Below are 8,028 nucleotides of genomic sequence, written 5' to 3'. Positions count from 1 at the left end.
TCTGTGGCTCTTGCAGTAGACCTAAGGGTAAGGAAGCTGCAGTGAAATACTGCTTCTTTCTCCTTGCTTGGAATAAAGGTGTTTGTAAGGAATGAAAGGTCACAGTATCCCTCCTTGGCTAGCAGACTATGGTCAATTCATTTGGTGCACATAACTGCGGAATCCATGGCCCACTGTCTGCCAGCTGGGCAGGGCCACAGGCGAGAGAGGGGGAAGAGTGGCTGTCCTGCATCTAGGAAATGGCCATCTAGCACAGGAGAGAAGGCAAGTAAACAAATATGGGGCATGGCTCTGACTCTCAGCCACAAGTGTCCCAGCCTGGGGCATTGCTAGAATATTTGTCAGACTTTTTCCTTTTTGGTACCAGCACTGGGATACTGGGGTTTTAACTCAGGATCTCCTGCTTTTGTGTGGCAGTGTTTTTTTGCTCAAGGTTGGGCTGTAGTTTCACTTACGTCTTTTTTTTTTTCTTTCTGCTTTATTAGAGAAAAGAATCTCATGGACTTTCCTAAATAGGTTGGCTTCCAAACATGCCCAATCCTCAAATCTCGGCTTCCAGAGTAGCTACAATTACTAGGCGTTTGCCACTGGTGCCATCGTGCCCCTCTCTGAGCCTGCCACTAGTCAGGTACCTTGCCCTTCAGTCACTGGTTGTTTAGATATTCTGAGCTACCATCCTAGCTGCTGTTGTTGACCACGGTAATAACACAGGGGTGTATTATGCCTGGTGGTGAATTCATTTTGAGGTAAATTACTTTTCTTTTCTCACTTGAAGTAGGAATTTTATTTTTAAAATTATTTTGTTTATTGTTTATTATCTTCAAGTAGTTGCATGAAAAGGTTTCACATCAACATGTCAGGTGATGAGTACAGTACAGCTTAATGTCACCTTTTTCATCATTCTTCCTCATCTCTCCCTACCCTATCCATCCCTTTCATTTTCCCAGTTTCTTTTTAGTAGCAATATGGTATGGTATGGTATGGTGACCCTTTTGAAGGATGTTGGACCCATACTGAAAGCAGTGAGGCATTCTCTTTTGTAACAATCAAGACCAGCAGAGGAATGACTTTGTAATGGCAATATGATATACAAGTGTAGACCCTAGCAGTACATCCCACAGCCACACACACTGGGGTTTCTCAGCTGCTAGAACCCACTGGTGAGCCAACCTCTCTCTAAAACCCTGCTCTGGGTATTCCTCAGTGCTGATACTATGTTGTGACTGGTATGGGGAGAGGAGGGTATCCTTTCCATTTCTGAGTGGCTTGCCATTCAGGTGTACTGCTTGTAAGACACTTTCCCCCTTTTAAAACATCAGTTTGATTGCACCATCACACACACAAGTAGATAATGTGACTAAGTATCAAGATTGCTGGGGATCCTGTGTGGCTGAGAAGTACCTGGGGGGAGGCTAGGAAGAGAAATGGTCACAGTAGAAAACTACAAGTAATCAGGCACCAGTGACTCACACCTGTAATCCTAGCTACTCAGGAGTTTAAGATCTAAGGAGCTGGGTCGAAGCCAGCCTGGGCAGGAAGGTTTGTAAGACTCTTATCTTCAGTTATCCACTGAAAAGCTAGAAATAGAGGTATTGCCCAAGTGGTACAGCACCAACCTTGAGGGAAAAAGCTAAGGGAAAGTGCTCAAGTCTTCAATTTAAGACCTAGTAGTGGGACACACAGAAAGAAAATAAAAAAAAGAAAAGAGCAAGGAGAAAAACAAGTTATAGCCAAGAGTTTGGCCTAGTGCCTGGCTAGACCTGGGTTAGAGTCATTGATATCATATACACAGAAAAAGCCAGAAGTGGTGCTGTGGCTCAAGTGGCAGAGCTCTAGCCTTGAGAAAGCCCCAAGAATGGTGCTCAGGCTGTGAGTTAAGCCCCTGGACTGGCAAAAATTAATAAACAAGTTATTAGACAGCTAGAGTAGCAGGGAAAGACAGAGATGATCCCGAAGCATGCTTTAGGAGTAGAACAGCACCTTGGAATTTGTCCCCTCTGCATATCCTATCTTTTAGTAGTTTTCCTGGAATCCCAAGGTCAGCGGGGAACTATGACTGTGATTGATTGATTTTGTCTGCCAAGGGTGAAGGAGTAATATCTGTATTAAGTACCTATGTTCCTTTAGACAGAGACACATCTCAGGAGATGATTGGTTCTGTTGAAAATGAGAATTTAAGGGCTAAATATGCTACAACTACAAGCAAAATCAGAATTCATGGCATTTGGTCAGGATCTTGTATTTGTTCGTTTTGTAGAACCCCAAAGAATATATGTGAATTGAAATACAATCATTTAATTCAAGTTAGGTTATTTGAGATAGGTTCTTACTATGTAGCCCAGGGTGGGCTCCCGACTGGGGATTCTATTGCCTCAAGGTCCCAAGTGCTAGGATTACAGGCACACACAACCATACTTTGCTTTCAGTTCATTTATTTGTGTGTGTGTGTGTGTGTGTGTTGGTACCGGGCCTTGAACTCAGGGCCTCCCATTCTTTGCTTAGCCTTTTTGTTCAAAGCTGAGGCTCTACCACTTAATGGTAGTAATAGTCTCAGAGATTTTCTACCTTGGCAGTGTTTGAATATTGATCCTCAGATCTTAGCTTCCTGAATAGATAGCAGCCACTAGCATCTGCCTGGTTGAGTATTTTTAGAGAACATCTGTGTACAATGGACAGTAGATAAAATATTGAATTGTAAGCTTAATTGTGTGAGATCTTTGCCATTGCTTTGGCAATGCTATGTGTTTTGGCAATTCTAAGTGCTTTGTCTTGATACATACATTTCATTCTCCCACTTTCTATAGAAATGCTGGGATTTTGAGTGAGATGGATAAACTATTGGGGAAGAATTGCGCTTTATATTGAACCTTCCAGCCTGTGAACATGTTAGACCCCCGCAGGTATTCACGTTTTCTCTTTTTCAGGAATGTTTTATGCTTTTTAGTTTGTAAGCTTCTCATACCCTTTGTCAGAGATTCATTCCTCCTCCTCCTCCTCCTCCTCTTCCTCCTCCTCCTCTTCCTTCTTCTTCCTCTTCTTCCTCCTTTTCCTCCTCCTCCTTGCTGGTCTGTGGGCTGTGTGCTGTCCCTGAGCTTTTCACTCAAGTCTAGTGTTTTACCACAAGAGCCATAGTTCCACTTCCATTTATTTTCCCTTTCTTTTCTTTTCTTTTTTTTTTTTGCCAGTCCTGGGCTTGGGCTCAGGGCCTGAGCACTGTCCTTGGACTTTCTCAAGGCTAGAGCTCTACCACTTGAGCCTCAGCACCAGTTCTGGCTTTTTTCTATGTATGTGGTACCGAGGAATCGAACCGGGTCTTCATGCATGCTAGGCAAGCACTTTAACCACTAGGCCAAACTCCCGGCCCCTTCTTTGTTTTCTTTCTTTCTTTCTTTCTTTCTTTCTTTCTTTCTTTCTTTCTTTCTTTCTTTCTTTGTTTTCTTTCGTTCTTTCTTTCGTTCTTTCTTTCGTTCTTTCTTTCCCCCCCTCTCTTTCTTTCCTGTCCTTTATTGGAGATAAGAATCTCACATATTTTCCTTCCTGAGCTGGCTTCAAACTATGATCTTTATATCTCAGCCTTCTAAGTAACTAGGATTACAGGCATGAGCCACTGGCACCTAGCTCAGAGATTGATTAATTGATTGATTGATTTTGTGGGTCATGGGGCTGGAACTCTGGGCCTGGGCGCTGTCCCTGAGCTCTTCAGCTCAAGGCTACTGCCTTACTCTTGAGCCACAACACCACTTCCCTTTTCCTAATGATTAATTAGAGCTAAAAGTCTTAGGTTCTTTAGTGCCCTGGCTGGCTTTGAACCTTGATCCTCAGATCTCAGCTTCCTGATTAGCTAGGAGTACAGGTGTGAGTCACCATGCCTGCTTCAGAGATTTATTTTTAAGTCCATTATTTTCATAGTATTGATATTGGTAATTTTTTTGAAATTCATTTTCTGAAGTCCATCTTGAGTCCTTTGCTATTATTCTCAGTTGTTGATGCAAGAAGCCTTTTGTAGATTTAATAAGATTATCAGATTTTACTACCTAGACAATCATGCTGTCAGTAACAGGATAGTCATAGTACTTGTTGTAATGGTTCTTATTCCTTTTTCATGCCTCATTGTCTTGTTCAGGATTTCAGCAACAATGTTGAATAGCAATGTTAATTGCAGATATCTCTGCCTTGTTCCAGCTGTTAAAGGGAAAGTATTTATGCATTCATCATTAAGGGTATTGGCTGTGGGTTCACAGAGATGTATTCTCTCCATAGCAGGGAGGCCTTTATATTCTTGCTTGACTCTTAAGGTCTTATTAGACATGGATTTTGTTAGTAGTTGTTCTGTATTGCTTTAGGAGCATGAACTGGAGTATGAATTTCTTTTTTGTTTTTGATAATAATCCTAGGGCTTGAACTGAGTACCCAGGCACTGTCCCTAAGTTTTTTTGTTTTTTTTTTTTTCCTCAAGGCTAGTGCATTGCCAGTGGAGACATAGCTCCACATCCAGCTGTTTTGTACTTAATTGGAGATCAGAATCTCAGAGATTTTTCTTCCTAGGTTGGCTTTGATCTGAGATCCTCAGGTCTCAGCCTCCTGAGTAGTTAGGATTACAGGTGTGAACTACCAGTGCCCAGCTTTTTCACGTCTTTTTGATGTCAAACCAACCTTGCATTCCTGGGATAAATCCAGTTTCTCATGATATATTACACCATGAGTTATATAGGATAAGTCACGGGTTATATAGAAATATGTTATTTAGTTTGCAAGTAATAATAGCCTAGATATTTCTGTGTTTCCTAATTTAATCTGATCTTGGCCAGGGAATGTATTTTTAGTAGGATTTGAATTCCTTGGGGGTTTATTTTGACTAATAATGTTCTCAGTGTGGTTTACATTGGTAAACACTCTGTACTTGAAAAGAATTCGTACTCTGTTGTTATTGAGTCAAGTGTTCTAGAAATGTTTATTAAGTTAATGTGTTTCACAATGTTGTTTAAATCATTTATATTTCTGACCAGCTTCTTAGGAGGGGTGCTTTAGGTTTTCAGGCTGCTATAATAAAATGCCAGAGGCAAGATGACTTAACAGAAATTCATTTTCTTACAATGTTGTCAGGAAGCCCAAAGCCATGGTATGGACATTTTTTCTTGAGGAATTGACCCCTTGGTCATTGAAAATGTTTTTCTATTATCCTTCATAATATTCATTCTAAAGTGTTTTTTGCCTTATATTAATCTAATTATTGCAACTTCCGTTTAGTTACTATCACTATAATATATTGTTTTGTAATATATACCTTTTCTGACAATATATACCTGATCTGACAATCTCTGTCTTTCTTTCTTTTTTTTGATGCTGGTTCTAGGGCCTGAACTCAGGGCCTGGGTCCTATCTTTGAGTTTTTGTTTCAAGACAAGTAGTCTACCACCACTATAGTCATGGCTCTACTTTCTACTTTTTGGTGATTGATTGGAGATAAGAGACAAATGGACTTTCCTGGCAGGATCAGGTTCTGACTATGATGCTCAGATCTTAGTTTCTTGAGTAGCTAGGATTACAGGCATGAGTCCCTGGTGTCTGGCTCCTGCCTTTTAACTGGGTTATTTCAACTACAGAATGTGATTATTAGAGTGATGTGTGATATCTTTGCTAGTTATCAATTTTTCTTCTGAACATATTTACAACATTTGAAACTTTTTTTGGCGGGGGGCGGGGGGGGAGTGTGGGTTCTGAGGTTTGAACTCAGAGCCTTGGCGCTATCACTGAGCTGTTTTGGTCAATTCTAGTACTTTACCACTTTAGCCACAGCTCCACTTCTGTATTTTGTTGGTTAATTGGAGTAAGAGTCTCATGGATTTTCCTACCTGGGCCATCTTTAATTTGTTATCCTCAGAAATTAGTCTAGGTATAAGTCACCTAGTGAAAGTTAGTTTCATTTTATTTCCTTTGTTGGCTTACGAATTCTAGTTCATTTTTTTACTGGTTACTTTGGAGTTTGCAGTATTTCTTACTTACACAGTCTATTTTCAGTAATCTTAGATCATTTAACAATACCAGGAGCTCATAGTAGTGTATTTCTGTTTTTTCCTTTCCTATTTATTTATTTATTTGTCATGAGGATTGAACTCTGGACCTCGGTGCTGTCCCTGAGCCTCTTTAGCTCAAGGCTACCACCCTACCCCTGGGCCTGGGCATTGTCCCTGAGCTCTTTAGCTCAAGGCTACCACCCTACCTCTTGAGCCCATTTCCCGTTTTCTAGTGGTTAACTGAGGATTGGAGTCTCAGGTTCTTTAGTTGCCTTGACTGGCTTTGAAACTTGAGTCTAAGATCTCAGCCTCTTGAGTAGCTAGGATTACAGGCGTGAGCCACTGTATTTGGCTCTCTTTCCTGATTTTTGTTCTACTGCATCAGTTCTATGTCAGACATCACATTATATCATTAAAAAATTGGGCTGGGATCATAGCGTAGTGGTAGAGTGCTTGCCTACCATCCACGAAGCCCTGAGTTTGATTCCTTGGTACTGTATACACAGAAAAAGCCAAAAGTGGTGCTGTGGCTCAAGAAAGCCCAGGGACAATGCCCAGGCCCAGAGTTCAAACCCCAGAAGTGCCCCCCCTCAAAAAAAGTCTATTTTTTGTGTCAGTACTGGGGCTTGAACTCAAGGTCTGGGTAGTATTTCATTTCTATCAAGGTTGACACTTCTGTCTCTTGAGCCATAGCTTTATTTCTGGCTTTTGCTAGTCTTTATTTATTTTTTTTTTTTGGTGGTAGGGCTTGAACTGTGGCTCTACGCATTGTCCTTGAGCTCTTCAGCTCAAGCTCAATGCTAGCGCTCTACCACATTTGCCACAGAGCTACTTCTGTTTTTGTTTTTTGGTTTTTGGGGGTTTTTTGGTGGTTAATTGGAGAGTCTCACGGATTTTTGTGCCCATTTTGGCTTTGAACCACTATCCTCAGAGCTCAGCCTCCTGAGTTGCTAGGATTACAGGTGTGAGCTACCGGTACCTGGCTCCCTGAACTTCTTATGCTTAAGGCTAGCATATTACCACTTTACCACTTGAGCCACAGCATAATGGCACATCTTGTATGTCTGCTAGTGATGCATTCTTTCAGTGTTCTGATTTTGAATATCTTAATGCATGTATGATACTTTTTCATTTTGAAAGATAGTTATTTTGACTCTATTGACATTTTTTTTTTTTGCCAGTTCTGGAGCTGGAACTCAGGGCACTGTTCCTAAGCTCATTTTTTCCAAGGCTAGTGCTCTATCACTTGAGTCACAGCACCACTTCAGACTTTTTTTTTTTTTTTGGTATGTATATGTACTGAGGAATCAACCCCAGGGCTTCATGCATGTAGCTGGATGTGGTGGCTCATCCAGCTCATCCAGCTGGGGTGGTTCAAAGCCAGCCCAGGCACTAAATTCTGTGAGACTCTTATCTCTAGTTAACCACTAGAAAACCAGAAGTGGGGCTGTGGCTCCAGGGCAGGGCTGAAGAGCTGAAGGACAGCGCCTGGTCTCAGAGTTCAAGCCTCATGACCGACTTCATTCTAATATTTGGTCTCCTGGATGTGATGTTTCATATTTTTCCTTTTAAATAATTTCATTATTAGGGCTAGTATATATCTCAGTGGCAAAGCTTTGGCTAGTAAGTACAATGTCCTGGGTTCGATCCCCAGTACCAAAAGAGAAAAGACAAAAAAATACAGTTTTTTTTAAACCCAAATAAAAATTTTAGTATTAGGTTGGAGTAATTTGTGCTTTGGTGTAGTTACTGTCAACTTCTTATTCTAGCAATTTGGTGCAATTCTTGGCCTTATATACTTACAAGTTTTTCCCCTATTTTGGAGAACTTTTGGCCATCAGTTTTTAAACTATTTTTCCTGTCTTCCTCTTTAGAGACCCAGACTGCATGGATATTGTGTTCTTAAAATCCTCCCTCAGTTCCTGATGCTCTAATATGCCTGTGCTTATTTGTGGGTTTTTTTTGGAAGTTTGTAATGTGATATTGTTTGATTCCATTCTCTTTCTCTGTCTCT

The sequence above is a fragment of the Megascapheus bottae genome, chromosome 3 (assembly GCF_031878675.1).
Source record: "Megascapheus bottae isolate mThoBot1 chromosome 3, mThoBot2.hap1, whole genome shotgun sequence".
NCBI lineage: Eukaryota > Metazoa > Chordata > Mammalia > Rodentia > Geomyidae > Megascapheus > Megascapheus bottae.
Note: the sequence above shows the minus strand (reverse complement) of the source record.